Raw genomic sequence first — 20,058 nt, forward strand, 5'->3', positions numbered from 1 at the left:
TCTTTTAATGAGAAAATGATGAATGTCTTTTAATAAACTGATACTGCTTTAAGTAGTGACGTTTAAAAATTTCTAGGCATTTTGTCTGTCTGCCATCTTAGCTATTTGCGGTGATCTGTTACTCTAGGAGGAAGCATTTAAAGATGGATAATTCAGTAAATGGTGTTGGAACAACTACTGAGTCATTACACCACATGAATAAATTCCAGATTGATTAAAGATCTAAATATAAAACAACAAAGTTGTAATAAAATAGAGGAAAGCATAGATTGTTTTAATAATTCTTGGATGGCAGAAGAGGACTAAGCAAAACTTAAGAATTCATTATCCATAAGAGAAGAAATTGGCAGATTTGATTGCAGAAAAAATTTTAAAACTTTGATAAAAGACATCTCAAGTTAGTACAAATAAGAAGACAAGCCAACAGAATCAAGGACAAAGGATTGGAACAGGCATTTCACAAAAGCGTGAAATATAGATGGACAGTGAACAGATGAAAAGATGTTCTCTGTCCCTAATAATGTACAGCATCCTCCCGCCCCTGCCATCAGATGGACAAAAGTGAATATGATTTCTAGTACTAGCAGGGCATGGGGAAAACAGTTACTCTCAAACTATTGGGTCTGTAAGTTAGTATTACTTTTTGGGAACTTAATGTAGCAATATTTATTAAAATGATATTCTCTGGCCTGAAAATTCTACTTATGGGGGTTTATCTGATAGAAATGTAAAGACCAATACTTAAAGAAACACACAGTGATATTAATTGCAGCATTATTTGTAATAGCGAAAAACTAGAAATGTTTTAAATATATGTCAAATTATTGTATACCAATCCAGCAATTCCATTTCTGGGCATGTATCCAAAGGAATTGAAATTGTCTAAGAGGTATGTGCAGTCCCATGTTCATTGCAGCAGTTTTCACAATAGCCAAGATATGGCAGCAACCTACATGTTTATCAGTGGATGAATGGATAAAGAAAATGTATATAAGATACAATGGAATACTATTCAGCTTTAAAAAAGAAGGAAACCCTATCATTTGTGATAAAATGGATGAATCTGGAGGACATTATGCTAAATGAAATAAGCTAGACATAGAAAGACAAGTAGTGATCTAAAATCTAATCTTTTTAGGGAAATCTGAGAAAGTTGATCTCCTAGAAACAGAATAGAAAGGTGGTTACCTGCTTTTCCGCGCTGCCTATAGAGGGGTCCATATGGCATTGTTCTGGATTCCCGTCGTAACTTAAAGGGAAACTTTCGCAATGTCCGGAGCCCTTGATGTCCTGCAAATGAAGGAGGAGGATGTCCTTAAGTTCCTTGCAGCAGGAACACACTTAGGTGGCACCAATCTTGACTTCCAGATGGAACAGTACATCTATAAAAGGAAAAGTGATGGCATCTATATCATAAATCTGAAGAGGACCTGGGAGAAGCTTCTGCTGGCAGCTCGTGCTATTGTTGCCATTGAAAACCCTGCTGATGTCAGTGTTATATCCTCCAGGAATACTGGCCAGAGGGCTGTGCTGAAGTTTGCTGCTGCCACTGGAGCCACTCCAGTTGCTGGCCGCTTCACTCCCGGAACCTTCGCTAACCAGATCCAGGCAGCCTTACGGGAGCCACGGCTTCTTGTGGTTACTGACCCCAGGGCTGACCACCAGCCTCTCACGGAGGCATCTTATGTTAACCTACCTACCATTGCGCTGTGTAACACAGATTCTCCTCTGCGCTATGTGGACATTGCCATCCCATGCAACAACAAGGGGGCTCACTCAATGGGTTTGATGTGGTGGATGCTGGCTTGGGAAGTTCTGTGCATGCGTGGCACCATTTCCCGTGAACACCCATGGGAGGTCATGCCTGATCTCTACTTCTACAGAGATCCTGAAGAGATTGAAAAAGAAGAGCAGGCTGCTGCTGAAAAGGCAGTGACCAAGGAGGAATTTCAGGGTGAGTGGACTGCTCCAGCTCCTGAGTTCACTGCTACTCAGCCTGAGGTTGCAGACTGGTCTGAAGGTGTACAGGTGCCCTCTGTGCCTATTCAGCAGTTTCCTACTGAAGACTGGAGCGCTCAGCCTGCCACGGAAGACTGGCCTGCAGCTCCCACTGCTCAGGCCACTGAATGGGTAGGAGCAACCACTGACTGGTCTTAAGCTGTTCTTGCATAGGCTCTTAAGCAACATGGAAAAATGGTTGATGGAAAATAAACATCAGTTTCTAAAAAAAAAAAAAAAAAAAAAAAAGTGGTTACCAGAGGCTGAGATGGGGAAGAGGAATGAAGTAGAGGAGATGTTGTTGCAACGTTTGTTAGACTAGAAGAAAAAGTTTTAGTGATCTATTGCACTGCAAGGTGACCACAGTTAATGATAATGTATTATATATTTCAAAATTGTTAAAGGCTTAGATTTATAATATTCTCACCACAAAAATTTAAGTTGGTGCGGTGATGGATATATTAATTAGCTTGATTTATTCTTTAGATCAAAATATCACATTGTACCTCCTAAATACACACAGTTATTATTTGTCAAAAACATTTATACAAAAATTATGATATGGTCACATTTTTACAGATCCAAAAATGAAGAAAATATCTGTTAAATACATTGTCTTGAAAGCTATAGTTATATTAAGTAAAAAGTTATAAAATATCTATTTTGTATGAACTCATGAAATCTATATAAACATTACATATATTTATATATGTTAAGAATATTCAACTAATTTTAACTAGCGATTGGGATAATAAAGATAAGAGTGTTGATAGAGGGTGGAGGAACTGTATTTCTGAATTGTTTGAATTACTGTAGTGAGCATAGTTTACTTTTGTAATTTAAATGATTGTAATTGTTAAAATTTATAGGATTATATTTTGTCAAGAAGTGAAAACAGGAGGCTGCCTTAATCTGTTTTGTGTTGCTATAACAAAATACCACAGACTAGGTAAGTTATAAAGAAAAAAATTTAAGTCTCACATTTCTGGAGGCAATGAACTCCAGCTTCAAGGTGCCAGTATCTGATGGGAGCCTTTGTGCTGTATTATCCTGTGGCAGAAGGTGGAAAGGCCAGGGAGGGCAAGAGCCAGAGACTGAGAGGGCTAACCTTGCTTTTATAACAACCTACTCTTGGGATAAAGATGAATCCATTCATGAGGGTGGAGCCCTCATGACCTAATCACCTCTTAACAATCTCACCTCTTAATACTATCAGAATGGCAATTCCATTTCAGCATGAGTTGTGGAGGGGATATTCAGACTATAGCAGTGGTTAAAGTAATAATTTACCGGAAACCCTGTGTTTGACTTGTAAATGACTTATACATGTGACTCAAATCCAGCAACTATTCACAGTATTCTGTTTCTGGTAGCGCAGGTTGGAGATATGTATCTATATAGATCTATTATAACTTAAGTAATTATGCATCTGTTTTTGTAGTTGAGAGCTCTAATTTTTAGTGTATCTAACACTTTGCTTATTACCCTTCCTTCCTGTGGACATGAGCTAACACTGATGATTTCTTTTGGAAACATTTAAAGATACCTGGCATCTCTCTGTGGTATTCTTGAAGTGACTTCTTTGAGATCCTTATTCATAAGGATATCTTTTTAGAAGTCTTCTCTGAACTCCCCAGTTTAAGTGAACTGCTTTTATCTCCTTACTACCAGTGTTTCCCTTGCCAACTTTTCTCAGTTATTATTCCTAAATAGGACTTACTCTATCCATTTCTACTGCTGTTACCTTGGTTCCAAGCTTTGTCATTTTTTGCTTAGATAACCATAGTAGTCTCTGAATTGATTTCTTTGCTTCCAGTCTGGCTTCCTTCCAGCAGAGTCCATACACTGCAAGCCTCAGTGGGTCTTTTGTTTGTTTTGTTTTATTTTAATTTTCCTTAAAAAAAAAAAAAAAAAAAACCTCCGCTTGTTTTAACATTTTGTTGGTTTCTCATTGTCAGTAGGACAGCCTCATGTCTTGTCACTTCTTTCCTTGCCCCTTGCCTGAGTTGTCCACTTTGCTTGAATAACTCCTGTTCATCCTTTAAGACTCTGGGCACCATTTTAACCATTTAATGTAAGTCTACCTGACATTTTTTTCCTGTCAAATGAGAAAGGTTTGTTGTCGAGTTTTTTTTCCTGATAATGATAATGATATGTTGTCATTATGGAAAATTAAAACAATCCAGAGATAAAGTAAAAATTACCTGAAATCATACCACACAGATTAAGACTTTAAAATTCCATCCATCATTAAAACTTTGATGAACAAAGCTATTTCATTCTCTTTCCCTGAATTAAAAAAATGGACATATAGTATGCATATTTTTTTGTAACCTGTTTTGTCATATATTGGGATCTCTTTTCATGTCTGTGAATGGAATTACACATCATCATTTTAAAATGGTTATATAGTATTTCATTATAATGAAGAAGCCAAAATTTACTTATGTAGTATTACTCGGATGGGTATTTAGAGAGTTGTTATCAGTCAGTTCAACCAGAGAAGCAGAAGTACCAGGATATCTGTTTCTCTCTCTAGCGACATACACACATGCATGTATATGCACACACAAACATGGCAAAGAATTGGCTCTTCATGTGGGGGCTGGCAAAGTAAGTGCAAAGCATGCAAGGCAGGCAGTCAGGAGGGGGAGATTCAGGACTAAGAGAGCACTGGCAAGGCCAGGTACTGCCTGGAGTGTCTGATCCCAGGGAGGACTTAGACCCTTTTTTAAAGGGCTTTCAACTGATAAAATCAGGCCACTTAGGATACTCTCCCTTTTGATTAATGTAAAGCTTACTAAGTAGGGACTTTAATTATATCAGCAGAATCCCTTTATGGCAGCACCTAGATTAGGGTTAGAAAAGCTAGGAGGAAGTGTGTGTCTGCTACAAAATGACTGTTGCCTCTCTTCCCAACACCTGGCGGAGAATATCCCTTGTAGCCCACTTTAACTAGAGACATAGTAGAAAGGGAATTTTGGCAAGTGTATTCAGTGTAAGTAAGCTGATGTGTCCCAAAGCCACCACACGTGTGTGTGATTTTTGTCTGTTGTAAGCAGTGCTTACATAAACATATTTATGCATCTGTTCAGTAGTTTTTTGGAATATATTTTTTTAAAGTGGAAGATAATTTTGAATTGTTCTTTTAGCTTAATATGGAAAGAAATGGTAAGTTATGCTTTTGAATGAATAGTTGTTTCTCTAGATGATGATGTGCTGGATTTAGAATTTTTTTTTTGAGACAGCATTTTACTCTTGTCACCCAGGCTGGAGGGCAATGGCACAACCTTGGCTCATTGCAACCTCCACCTCCAGGGTTCAAGTGATTCTCCTGCCTCAGCCTCTTGAGTAGCTGGGATTACAGGTGTCTGCTCCCATGCCCAGCTACTTTTTATATTTTTAGTAGAGATGGGATTTCACCTTGTTGGCCAGGCTTGTCTTGAACTGCTGGCCTCAAGTGATCCGCCTGCCTTAGCCTCCCAAAGTGCTGGGATTACAGGTGTGAGCCACTGTGCCCGGCCTAGAATTTTAAAAGGATAAAAATAGACCTGGATGTTATTAAAAAATAGTTTAAAAATATTTTATAACCTGTATATTTAAGTTTTTACTTTTTTTAATGGCAAGATTTTTCAATACATTACTCACATTTTTTTTTTAAATTTTGTTCTTACAGTCAGTTGGTTGTGAATATATCATAGGGGAGGATTGTGTAATCCCATTTGGGCTACATGACCACATTTGGAGCAGCCAAAAGGGTAGAGTACTTGGGTGGACAGGCCTAACTCACTTGCCCATCCCTGTGCCAGGAGTGGCTCCAGGTATTAGGGCTCCACAGTGCCACCAGATACACAAAAGAAGGGAGAGGTGTTGAGCACTAAACAGCAGAAATTGGCTGCAGTGTTGATTGCTTCCTTCACCTTGCTTTTACACTTTCTGTGGATTTTGAAGTGAAAAGTCTAACCTGGATTCTTATTCAGCTACTTCCTAGCTGTGTGAACTTGGGCAAATTAACTGCCTTTTTAAGCCTGAGATTTCTCATTTGTAAAATGGTGAAAATAATAATATGTTACTTTAAAGATACAATTTTGGTAAAGCTTTAAAAAGTTATTTGTAAATAACAGATAATTCAATAATATGAAGCATCTACATACAGTTATTGTAGTTATTAAAATTACTTAGTAATGTATCCTAGAATAATTTGTTATTCCAGGATATTTATTTCAAGATATATATATTTGATATGCTCCAGCCATGTTGATTTTCATTATAAAATTGAATCTTGCTATAGGTCATATTGGCGGTCTGTTAATTAGAATTGCCATAGCTGGTTACTGATAATAAGAGTAAGCTTTTGAGCTACTGTGTTAAATGATTTATATACGTAATTGCTAATAATAACAATTTGGTCTTGTTAGATAGGTACTTTGTGGATAAGAATACTGAAACTCAGTATAAAGGTTAGGAACAAGGTCATGGGAGTAAGAGCTGAGTTCTAAGCTCAACCCTGCTACTTGTTGTGTGATCTTGGACAGGCCTTTCTAGTCCTCAGTTTCCTCATTTGTAAAAGGGGATAATATATTTTACAATATATATTAAGTATCTAGTGTAGGGTGGTAGATAATAAGTGTTCAGTACATGTTACTTTCTATTGTTACTTTTATTGCCCAAGAGCCTTTCACCTTATAGTAAGGGGTCCTTTGAGGATATTAACTCTTAACGTCTGGTATCCCATTACCATTTTGGACAGCAGAAAATACCCAGAGTATTCTTATTTTTCTTTACTCATATACCATCTTTTCTGATTTATTACTCCACCGGTGCCTTGCCGTATTTTAAGCACATTAGTTAGTTTCATCATACTAAAATTTATTAATCTTTTGAAATAAGGATAATATCTGTTCTGTTCTTTAGAAGCTCAGTAAACTATATAAAGGATGAAAAAAGAATGGTTGGAATATTCCATTTATCTCATTGTGGGCATTTGGGTGCTTAATTATTTAAATTTATTAATAACTTCATTTAAGCAGTAGCATTAATTTATAGTATGAGCTAGGAAAGTAGTTTTGCAGGGTTCCATGGAACCCATATGTGTGCATCTTGAAAGTAAGTGTGATCAAAATGGGTATGTTTTTAAAAATTTGTTTTTATATTGGTAATAAAGTGTTTTCGTTCCATCCCTCCTCACATGAGTACTGGGGAATCTGGACTTTAAAAGCATTCAGAAGAGTTCCAGAGGCTAGAGGAAGTAGAAAATATAGGTTTAAAGGCTTTTGTAATATAGAAGTGATGCTGTTGCTCACAATGAAGAAAATGATGGTAAAGGCTTGTACATCCGTGTATCAGAATATTTAATGATGACACTTGCCACAGATAATTGAAGAAATACAATGCATTATATTCATTTTTCTTTTTTTTGAGATGGAGTTTCATTCTTGTTGCCCAGGCTGGAGTCCAATGGTAGGATCTTGGCTCACTGCAACCTCCACCTCCTGGGTTCAAGTGATTCTCCTGCCTCAGACTCCTGAGTAGCTGGGATTACAGGCATGTGCCACTGCACCTGGCTAATTTTGTATTTTTAATAGAGACCAGGTTTCTCCACATTGTTCAGACTGGTCTCGAACTGCGGACCTCAGGTGATCCGCCCACCTCGGCCTCCCAAAGTGTCGGGATTACAGGCGTGAGCCACTGTACCCAGCCTTAAATCTTTTGCTCTTGAAAATAAAGATATTTTGTTATTTTTACTCAGTATTCTGAGGATTTTCCAGTATTGAGGAAGGCACTGAGGAATTATTAAAAAGTTACTGAACTGACCATCATGTTTCAGAGAATTAAAAAAAAAACATATTAGTCACATGAATAATCTTACACAGTTGTGCTTATGACCTTGAAGATATGAAGCTGAGATTGAATGGTGCAGATGGTAAAGCAAAACAGTGACAAAATAGGTTATACTTCAGACTAGAGGCAAGATATAGTTTATTGACAGCAGTAGATCCTGTATTTTATTATACTGTATTCCTGAATAGGTTGAAACTATTTTTTTTTTTTTGAGATGGAGTCTTGCTCTGTTGCCCAGGCTGGAGTGCAGTGGGGTGATCTCGGCTTACTGCAACCTCTGCCTCCCAGGTTCAAGTGATTCTCCTGCCTCAGCCTCCCAAGTAGCTGGGATTATAGGTGCCCACCACCACGCCTGGCTAATTTTTGTATTTTCAGTAAAGACGGGGTTTCACCATGTTGGCCAGGCTGGTCTCGAACTGCTGACCTTATGTGATCTGCCCGCATCGGCCTCCCAAAGTGCTGGGATTACAGGTGTGAGCCACTGCACCTGGCCAAAACTAAATTCTTAACAGCAATATTATATAAATTTTTGAAAACTTTGGTAATAAGATCCCTTCAAGGCCTTGTTTTCTGCTGATGAAATAGTTCATAGGCTGTAATGTGAGTTTTAATTTACTTAATGTGGTTTATTAACATTTTATACTCTGAAATTACATGATTTTTAGTTTTTAACTTAAAAGATTTTGATGATGGGTGCCCCATAAAATTTGTCAGTCTTATTTCTTTGAAGACTTTTGAGTTATTAACGTTAGCCCAAGCTTGCCATATTTTGGTGAAAATTGAAAGAAAATGCCACCAAACTTCTTAATATTTTTCAAACATTTTTGAAGTTTCTTGATAAGCAGTTATCAGATGGACTGAAGATATCAAATAGAGATGAGATATTGAAAATTCAGGCTTCTCATTTTTTTGTTCAAAGACGTTATAATATTCAGAAAATCCAGTTATAGACATTTATATGTAGAAGAGAAGTATTTGCCTTGCCAGTAAGAGAAATGCATGCTTTAATTTTTTATTGCTTTGTAATTGATCCTCTCCTCTATTCTTGAACACTTTTCTTATTTTTGTACGCTCTATAAATGAATGATGGTTTTGAACTTTTTTACATCAGTAATAAAAATGAAATTTGATTGGTTAGTAATAAAGAAGGTTCTTTTCATAAAAACAATCATTTTGTCATGACAATTCTCATTAACTGTAACTGTGTTGGCAAAATAGAAACCATAAAATGCATTTCACTGTTTTTATACACTTAGCTATGTTTTTTTGCTGATCATGTATTTTATCTCTAAGAACTTGTATAAGCCAAAGAATTTCTTCATAACTTAATCTGTATGGAAAAAAATAGACTTTTGATGTGTATATTTATTCCAGTGGATACAGTATCTTTGAGTATTACAATGGTATTTACCCCCACGTGTCATATTTTATTACCTGGTCAATTTAGAGCAGTAATCAGAACTTTATATGAATAAATGTGTCATTTGTATAACATGAAGAGGCCATTATTATTCCAGTGTTTATTTCTGTAAAGTAATATTGGCAGCTCACTCTTCAATGATCTAGCCTTCTTTGACCTCCATTTCTTTTGATTGTTAGCTTTTATGTTATAGAAAAATGTTTTGGCATTATGAATTATACGTAATGTTTCTTATTTTATAAATTAAAAAAAGATTATGTCTTTATAAGAAATAACATAAAAATAAAAGTTACTATCTAGTTTTTCGATAGATGCTATCATTGTTATTTTTACTATTACTGTTATTACTGTTCATCGATTTAAGATTCTAAGTTGGCTAGTCCAGGAGAACTAGTTACATAATGTTAACTATTTAAGTGATAATTGACATTTGTTCTTACATTGAGATTGTGAATTATTTTTGATGTATTTTCTCCCTAAACAGTTTTCTCCTTTTTGCCATCTACTTGCACTGATTTTCTCATACTAGCATTTGGTGGCTGTTTGGAGAATATAAGATAATATTAAAATAAATATTTAGAAAAGGTGCTAATGTGTGAGAAATTACAGAGTGCAGATTAAAGACAAATATAAACTATGCTTTCATTATTTACTGTTTTAGATTATCTTTGTATCATAGGTAAATGACTATTGGTCTGACTTTTATGAAAAGATATAGTTAGATTTGATTTTAGCTAGAGTTGTTTCTCTCTTGGATTCTCTTTTGTTTCTTCAATCTGTGAATAATGTAGCAACTGCCATTCAGGTCAGTTTTTAAAGATGATATAAGTCATTCTAGTCATTGGGTACCAAATCCGGGGGACTAGAGGCCAGGGAGTCAGGGTGATGTGGTCAGCAAATTGGAGATACAGTGAGATTTCAGGAAGGCAAAGATTCAAGATATTGGATTAATAAAGTGAAACTGACTGGAGGGAAAGTGCAAGTGTCAAACTCTATGTCTGAAGCAGTAAAGTGGAATTTATAAACATGATATGGTCAGGAGTCAGCTTGGTAACTGATTTAGATAAACAGGGAATTCTGAGGCTTCAGACGAGTCAACATTTTGTGTGATTAATAGTAACTATCAAAAGTCTTAACTCTCAAGTTACTTTTGCAGTGTAACAAACCACCCTAAATTTAGAGTTGTAAAACAGCCACTTTCTTATGTTCACGGATCCTGTGGGTCAGTAATCCAGACAGGGCACATGTTGTGAGTGGCACAAGGTGAGACATAACCATATCCACACACATTTGTGTCTCTCCACAGGGTCAGACTTTTATTGGTGCTTATTCATCATAAAAGCAATAAGCAACATCGAGTTCCTTAAGGAGGCAATTCTCCTTAGTACTACCTGTTCACTCAGTAGTCAGAGCTGTGCCACATAGACTAAGCCAATCCACAAGTCGTTCAATGTTGCAAACTGCACGTATAAATGTTATAGATTAAAATTTCCACATCAAACAGTAACATTTAACATCAAGAGAAAAAGGGACAGGAAAAGAGATAATGAACCAGTCAAAGGAGAGCATCGCGGACAAGGATAGTGTCCTGGGCTGATCCAGACAGTTGTCAGTGTCTTGCAAGGAAGAGTTCTTGATTTGGGCAGAGCATTTGGCAGCAGATGCTGGGTGTTGATCACGAGTGACTGCCAGGCAGTGTCTATTAAGACGGCCATCTTGAGCTGGTGGAGTTCTGCTCTTTTTATAGCCCTCACATTTTCTGGTGAGGACTGATAGTAAAAAGTGTGTCTGGTTATGTCTTTTATCTGGTTGGTACGTGTAGTCTCTGTTGATTAGATGAACATGTGGTCCCTGTTGGCATGATGCCTTTTTAAATGTAAGGTGGGCTCTTTTTCTAAGACGGGGTTACTTATGTATAGGGTGCTGTATACAGCACAGGAAAGATGGTTTGTCTCTTACTCATGATGTCTGGGTCTTAAGCTGAAAAGACTCAAAGGCTGGGAATGATCCAGTGGTTGAGGGTTGGAAACATCTGGAAGCATCTTCACTTACATATCTGACAATTGATTCTGGCTAGGACTTTAGCTGGGGTTGTTCTCTGGAATACTTACGTGTGGCTTCTTCATGTGGCTTGGCTTCCTCACAGCTTGGTGGCCTGAGGGTAGTCAGACTTCTTAGGTAGTGACTCAGTGCACCACATACAAGTGCCTGAGCTAGCAAGATAGAAGTTGCATCACCTTTTATAACCTACTCTCAATTGTCCTACAGCATCACTTCCACAATATTCTGTGGGTCACAGTGGAGCTACAGGCCGGCCCAGATTCAAGGGAAGGGGAATTGTAGGGCAGGAATTACTGTTGCAGACGTATTTAAGACATATACTTTGCCACAGTAACCAAGGTGGTACTGCCTGTTTTCCTTAGATCTGGGAACTGACAAGGCACACTCATGACTGAATAGAGGTTCTGAAGAAGGATGGGGCTAGATGGGGAGTTGGGGGTGAGTAGAGTAGTGTGGGCGGTTTTGTACATTGTAATTGGTTATCTATGGAACTCTCTAAAGCTAGTGATGCCTGCTCGAACATGCATGCATATACAAATACTCCTTTATTCTCACCAAAGGCCTATCATATGGAAAGATTGAGGATGGAGATAAGACAAGTATAATTTTCAAATACTCTGTAGATAGTTTGTCTGTGTGTCTTTGGTTAGGAACCACTGAATGATTCGGAGAGAAAGTGAATTCTTGAGTTTACACTGTTCAATTTGGTACCCATTGTTGAGATGTTATCCTTCCTTAAATTGGTTCAATGACATTATTTTTAGAGTTATAGCAGTTTTTTTTTTTTTTTTTTTTTTTTTTTTTTTTTTTTTTTTTTTTTTTTTTTTTTTTTTTTTTTTTTTTGCTGTCAGATATCTTTCAGGCTTTAGATAGCAAAAGACCTGCTTGTATTTTCTGCAGAATATGTTTGTGGAGTACCTAATTTGTGCTAGGTGCTCTGCCAGGTGCTGGGGGTACAAAAATAAGTAACAATTCTTGCCTTTCATGAGCTTATATTCTTTTGCAGAAATAGATCATTTTAATATGAAGAGCTATATCTATAGTAGCAATCTGCACAGAGGTATCTAGTTTAGTAAGCCTTTGCTGAACATTTTGCCTCCCTTTCCTCAAACTGCGTTAGGGGTGTTAGGTTTTTGGTAAATATCTAAACTCGTCTCCATGCCCCCTACCTTCTATCTGGCATGCTTTGGATTATTTTTTTGGATCTAATTCAGATTTTATCTCCTTTTGTGAATTCTTTCCTGTTCTCCTCAGGCAGATTTAGGTATTTCTTCATGAATATTTCTATAGGGCTTTATACACACTTTTGTTCTAATGTGTATATTAAGAATTATTGATTGAAAATATACTGTGAGCTAGAGACTTTATAGGGTACTTACATAGTTTATCAATTTTTTTTTTTTTTTGAGATGGAGTCTTGCTTTGTTGCCCAGGCTAGAGTGCAGTCGCACGATCTCAGCTCACTGCAGCCTCCATCTCCCAGGTTCAAGCGATTCTCCTGCCTCAGCCTCCTGAGTAGCTGGCATTATAGGTGTGCACCACCACACCTGGCTAATTTTTGTATTTTTAGTAGAGACGGGGTTTCACCATGTAGGTCAGGCTGGTCTCGAACTGCTGACCTTGTGATCTGCCCACTTTGGCCTCCCAAAGTGCTGGGATTACAGGCATGAGCCATCACGCCTGGCCAATCTAGTTTTATTCTTCCAATAACCTAACAAGATAATTAATATTTCCCTCTTTTACAGTGAGGTAATTGAGACAAGAATAGGTTAACCAGTTTGGCCAAGATAACTCACACAGTAAGTTGTAGAATTGGGAGGGGAAGCCAGGTATGTGTGACTGAAATGTATGTTTTTTCCCTACACCACCTGTATTTGCTTAATGTATTTTAGATGGTTATGTGTACCTTAGTCACTCCTAATCCCACCTCCCTCTTTGTTCTTCACCTGCTCAACAAAATTAGATCCTAGAGGGCAATGACAGTTTTATATTCATCTTTGTCTTTGTATTATAGTTGTGGGTACATTTTGGATGTTTATCACCTATTTGTTCATTTAAATGCCTTTAATATTTTTTAGGGGGAATCCTCTGAGCATTTTCTACTGTGTTCTCATATTCATAAGGAAATTCTTGACCCTTATCTCATTTCCTGTTTCCTTCTTCTTGGAGAATCTTGCAGTTTTGTCAGCATTTCAGGTGGTATAATAAGAAGTCAGGTTCTCTGTGGGGGATAATTTGTTCTATAACTAGCTGGGAGGAGTGAAAGAAGAGGAATAGAGTTTTTTGGTTAGCTAGCTTGATATGAGATAGCAAAGTATATGTACAGTACCTGGAACTATAATCACATGGTAGATACTTAAAAAAAATAAAAATAGGTGCTGTCATTACAGTGATTGTATTTGGTTTAGATGGGAAGAACTACTTAGTTTGAAGGATATTTGTTTTCTGTCTCTAGAGTTTGAGAACCATTAAACTATTGCACTGTGCAAGTTAATGTTGTTGAGGTCTGACAGTTGTGTGGGGCTGTTTTTGTATCTGTTTTTTGGCCAGATGGATTAGACTTTTACTCTTAACCAGCTGTTTTTCTATAGTTCTGCTGTTGATCTCATATTCATTTTTAGTTCTGAGAAAAGCTCATAGTATCCGTGCTTCTTTTTTTTTTAAATTTCAGATTACCATTTTGAAAATGAAAATTAAAAGTTTGAGTAACTACTACAAGATTCTTCTCTGTTAATTTATCATAATCATATGTAGTTGGCCTGCTTTTTATTGGAAATTAATGAAAAATAATGGATTTTTTTACTTTTTTTTTTTCTTTCGTTTTTGTGATGGGGTCTTGTTATGTTGCCCAGGCGTGTCTCAAACTTCTGGGCTCAAGGGATCCTTTTGCTTCAGCCTCCCAAGTAGCTGGGACTACAGGTGCACACCATCATGTCCAGCTATGATGGATTATTTTTACAATGGATCAAAGTCTAAACGTAACCGTTTAAGAACATGACACATACATACTTACTAAGAAAGAATGGAAAGTTTTAAATTTGACTTGTATTTATTTACTTTACCCTGAGTTATTGGGTTGTTGGTGCTGTGAATTTGTTTTCTTGACCCTTGTTAACCTATAGAAGTTTGTCAGGTTTACGAAATTGGTCCTCGAATACCATTTTGAAATTGATCTCTAGTTACAAATAGATAGATATCACAACTGATATTCATAATTACCAACTTATTTTTACTTTCCTTATCGAATACTTCTAATGGAAAAACTATCATGTTACCACTTTGATTGCAAAATAAATGTGACCTGAGTTCTTTAATCTTAAAGGCTTATTCTTGAACATTATAAAATAGCAACATGTTACTAAGGCATGTTTTAAAACATGGCTTTAAGCCATAGCCACAATGTTTAAGGAGAAAAAGATGGTCAAAAATCTTCTTGAAAAAAATTCATCTACACACATCCTTACTACCATTTTCTCTGAGGTAAATGAATGAAAGAGATAAAAAGAACATAATCTTATCTCAAGTGCCATTTGTGTCTCTAGGATGGTCTTTGTTGTGGTGTTCACAGACCATCTGCATCAGATTTACCAGGAGTGCTTGTTAAAGGTGCAGATTTTTGGTCCTCATCTCTACAGTATCAGAACTTCTGAGCTGAGGAAATACATAACTTTATCAAGTTCCTCAAGTGTACAGGAAGAGCTGAGAACTACTGTTGTAAGATAATTGTAATTCCTTTAATTCTAATAATTATTACCCAAGAATGTTTATTTGTGAGCTCTGCAGGAGGTTAGCTAATTTCGTTGTGTGTTCACTGACTGTAGAGCCACACTACTTGGGTTCAAATCCTGGCTGCTGTCAACTTACTAGCATTATGACTTTGGACAAATTACTTATGCTTGTGCCTCAGTTTTCTTACTGTAAAATTGGGAAAATAGTAATGATAGTGTCTACCTCATAAAGTTGTGGAGTGTTTATGTCAGGCACTTACATGTACAGTAAGTACAATAAGTCTTCTAAGATTTTCTGTTCAGCTTTCTTGAGATATAATTTACATACCCTTTTAGATTTATAATTCAATGATTTTTAGTATATTTACATAATTGTGTGACTATTACCACAATCTTTTTTTTTTTTTTTTTAGTTTTCCACTCATCTCTGCAGTTACCACAGTCTAACAGTAGCTTTCCATCACCTCCAAAAGAAACTCCTTGCCCATTTACAGCCACTCCTCATTCCCACCACCAGCCTGAGTCAACCACTGGTCTGACTCAGGTCTGTTTCTGTAGATTTGCCTCGTCTGGACATGTCATATAAATGGAATCATATGTTTTCTTTTGTGTCTGGCTTTTTTTAAATTGGGCATAATGCTTTTTGAGGTTCATCCATGTATTCATGTTGTAGCATGTATCAGTACTTACTTGGTTATTTCTTATCGCCAAATAGTATTCCATCATATGGATATACTGCATTTTGTCTGTCCATTCACCAGTTAATGAACATTTGGGTTGCTTTCCTTTTTGACTATTGTGAATAATGCTGCTCTGAACATTTGTATATAAGTCTTTATGTGGATATTTATTTTTGTTTCCCCTGGGTGAATACATAGGAGTGGAATTGTTGGGTCATATGGTAAAATTCTGCGTTTAATATTTTGAGAAATTGCCAAAGTTTTCATGGTCCCATCAGCAACGTGTGAGAATTTTTGATATCTCCATATTTGCTAAACATTTGTTATTGTCTGTCTTGTTGATTATGACCTTCTTATTGGGTGTGAAGTGGCATCTCATGGCGGTTTTGATTTGCATTTCCCTGATGACTAATGATGCTGAGTATCTTTTCATGTTTTTTTTGGCCATTTGTACATCTCCTTTGGAAAAATGGCTATTCACATTCCTTGCTCAATTTTAAAAATTGGGTTATGTTGTCTTTTTATTATAGGGTTGTAAGAGTTTCTTACATATTTTGGATATATGTTGTATGAGTTTTACAGAATCTTAATTGCTATCGTTATCATAATCATCATCTGCCTAAACAGAAGTCTGGTTTGTATTTGACCAGGAGATAGATTCTAGTTATTCTGTAGTTTTATTTGGGCTCCAACGTTGGTTGTGAGAGGGAAGTTCTGCTTTCATTTTTTTGTGTTTTCTATCTTTGTTGCTTTCCATCTTGTGCTTCTAGAATGGCAGGGTATTAAGATCCATCTGCCTTGGGTATTCTACTGTCCTCATTCATTCATTATTACTCACTCTGAGTCTTTTTTTTTTTTTTCCGGAGATGGAGTTTCGCTCTGGTTGCCCAGGCTGGAGTGCAGTGGCACAATCTCAGCTCACTGCAGCCTCTGTCTCCCAGGTTCAAGCGATTCTCCTGCCTCAGCCTCCCAAGTAGCTGGGATTACAGGTATGTGCCACCACACCCGGCTAATTCTGTATTTTTGGTAGGGATGAGGTTTCACCATGTTGGCCAGGCTGGTCTCGAACTCCTGACCTCAGGTGATCCACCCACCTCACCCTCCCAAAGTGCTGGGATTACAGGCGTGAACCAGTGTGCCCGGCCCACTCTGGGTCATTTTAATCTTTTGCTTACTACCTTGTTCCAAATGAATGGGTTGCTGGAGATAGTTGTTTGTGGAATATTATTTGAGTTATTTGCTGTAGTTCAGTACATTGGAATTCATTTGGTGTTTTGGAGGTTATACACTGTTGTGTATGTTTTTTTTTTCTTGGTTTTTGTATAATGTGTAGCCCAAACAGAATTAAGCCTTGTTATATGTATACCAGATAATATTGTCATAATGAGGTAGACTTCAGTATTTTTTAGTGTTTTTAACTTCAGACGTTGTAAAGGTACACATAAGGAGATAGGCCACATGATACCTCTAAAATAGAAGTGCCTTATGGGCAGTTACTTGGTTTTCTTTATAATTGTGCCTTTAGCTCTTAGAATGGTGCCTGACACTTTATATGCATTCAGTAGATTTATTGAATGAATGATAAAACTGATTTGTAGCTGTGGCTAAATTTACTTTCTGAAATAAGATATATGTATAATTTACTATACATATGTATATACACTGAGTATCCCCAATTTGAAAGTCCAAAATCTGAAAATGCTCCAAAATCCAAAATTTTTTGAGTGCCAACATGATGCTGAAAGGAAATGCTCATTGAAGCGTTTTGGATTTTTGATTTTGGGGTTAGGGTTGCTTAACTGGTAAGTATATAATGCAAATATTCCAAAATATGAGAAAAATCCAAAATTTGAAACACTTCTGGTGTCAGGAATTTTGGATAAGGGATACTCAACCTGCGTGTAACAAGCAATAATGGATATACAATAGACTCTTATGTCAGTCAATGAGTTTCTTTTTCCTAAAAACTTATGATGATATGTAGCCAAAGGAATAGTTCTGGTCTGAATCTTCTTCTAGAAGAGTCTTCTAGAATCTAGGACTACTTTTGTTTTTGTGTCTAATACTACTCTATTTTGTCCTAGACTATTTGCTTTCTCCTTCAGGATTTCTATTTTAATTGAAGGTAGTCTATATCTTTGTATCTACACTTGCTTGCAAATGTGTTTTTTAAGTAGCCTTACCACTATGCTACACAATACTGCCTGCTTTTTTTTTTCTTAAACGTTTATGGAAATGACAGTGTGACGCTGCACTTCCCTGTTCTCCAACACAAGCCATTTTATGACATAAACACTGATCTCTGACTATTGAGGTAATGGGAAAATGGTTTTAAACACCTTTTGTGGGAAGAGTCACTTCTGCTTACACATCCTGTATCATAACATTAGACATTCGCTATGAAACACTAGCTAAGGGGCATTACTATTTAATAATTTCATGACCATCATTATATGGTGTTATTTTTGACTTGCGCTATAGTTTGCAGGTTGAATTGCTTTTGAATTTAATATATAGCCCTTAAAATTTCAGTTTTGATAAAGTCCCATATCATCATATTTTAAGTCTAAACATCCTAAAAATCTATTTTAAATGAAACCTTCATATATTGCCTAAAACTTGATGGGTTTTGAGCATGGTGTCTATGTTGATATCACTGATATCATAATACTTATGTCTAATTAACAAATTTCCTTCCTTTCTCTGTGTGTCTTGCAGTAACTTCTTCATGTTTAAGAGCTGCCGAATGCTCTTTGAACATTTTGTTATATTAGCAGTATTTGCATTTACAACTTTGGCAGGAAGCCATCCAAATTTGGAGATAGGCTACACATGTTTCTTGCTCCTTTTATATAACACTGTCTAAATAGTCTTGCTGTGCTGAAGAGACGACATCTATGAGCTTTTGGAATCTAGTTGCCTAAGGATAAACTGAGTTTGACTTCATTAGTGCACAAATGATAGGTTTGTGTAGAGTTATTACAGCATTAATCAATTTGATGGATTGGAAATATGACAGAACTGAAGCAGCATGTAATATTAGTGCCTATTATTCTACAAATTATGTCTTCACCTACATTCATATGGCAGAGGAGTCATGTTGTACATCAAGAATGCAGAACTTAAAGAAACAAACAACAGAGGGCATCTCTTTTCATGGCCCTTCTCTTAATCCTCTTATATTAGATCGTTGAGAGATGGACTTCAGAATTAGACTAATTTTTTTTAGGTTATAGCACTTTCATACTTTGAAATACCTTGATTTGAATGGAATAAATAGATATATCATCCTAACCTAATATTTAAGAGAATACTACAAGTAATACATAAAGTCTTTAAGAGACTTATGGGTATACATATGTGAATTTATTGGTTAGCAGTCATTTCATTAAAAATGATAATGGATTAGTAAAGAATATTGTTTTTGTTATATTGGTTGATAAAGCTTAAAAATAGGTAACTTAAAGATAATTAAAAGGAATGAGAAGCAAATACTTATTTTTTTGGGTTGCGGGTGTTGCTTTATCATGTGTACATTTCTAACATTTATGCATTATTTATTTTATGGCTTTCAAAAGTTCAAGAATATGTGCCACTTCTTTTTGATTTTACTTTGTTCTCCAACGTAAATACTTATGAGTTTCTTTAAGAAATACTCATTTGCATAAAAAAACTCCCACTAAAGCCTGAAACCTTAAGCAGCATCTCGTTTGCTCCTGGTAAAGAAGACACTAAATATAGAATAATCAGGGCCTGGGCAAAATTGGGAAAAGGGAAGTAGGTAAAGAACTAACTGGACTTTTAATAACTAATTGGATATGCACTTAGTTATGAGGTGCTCTGATATTTGCTTTATTTCTAGGTATTCTTTTTATCTGCAATATAGGGCTATATTTCTTCTTTATAAAAATGATAAAAACTTAATGCATCTTTTGTTAGAGAATACTATTAAAATAGTAATTCTGATTTTAAAGAGTGAATTAATGTAGGTCACTAGGAGTACCTTAGAGTAAGTTATTGCTTTAGTATCAAAGTGGTACAGGAATTTCTTTATCATGAAATAATTAATTTCTAAAAGGTGGGTAATTTAATTTAGAACCCTTATAATGAAGATATTAGCTTAAATGATGCCCATATACAATTTAATCTTGGTTAATTTAAATTTCATATTTTGGCATGTATTATTGTAGATGTCATCTTCAGTTTGGAGCAATTGAGAAGCCAAGTTTTTAATTAATAAACTTGGGACCACAAGAAATTTTCACATTCTAGGAACTTACCTCCTAGAAAGAGAAATAAGATATTGACATAACAATATGATAGAGTAGAA

At 36.1% G+C, this 20,058-nt stretch overlaps 1 protein-coding gene and 1 pseudogene across 4 annotated transcripts in view; both read left to right on the plus strand.

The window, feature by feature from the left end:
- The window catches only part of MTX2 (metaxin 2), an 87,126-nt gene that overhangs the window by 1,623 nt on the left and 65,445 nt on the right, over positions 1-20,058 (plus strand). The gene's annotated exons all lie outside the window — the stretch shown is intronic.
- LOC100589418 lies at positions 1,196-2,247 on the plus strand (annotated as a pseudogene). The gene has a single exon (XR_001114261.2). The product of XR_001114261.2 is annotated as a 40S ribosomal protein SA pseudogene (transcript).

Source organism: Nomascus leucogenys, chromosome 22a (assembly GCF_006542625.1).
Source record: "Nomascus leucogenys isolate Asia chromosome 22a, Asia_NLE_v1, whole genome shotgun sequence".
Taxonomy (NCBI): domain Eukaryota; kingdom Metazoa; phylum Chordata; class Mammalia; order Primates; family Hylobatidae; genus Nomascus; species Nomascus leucogenys.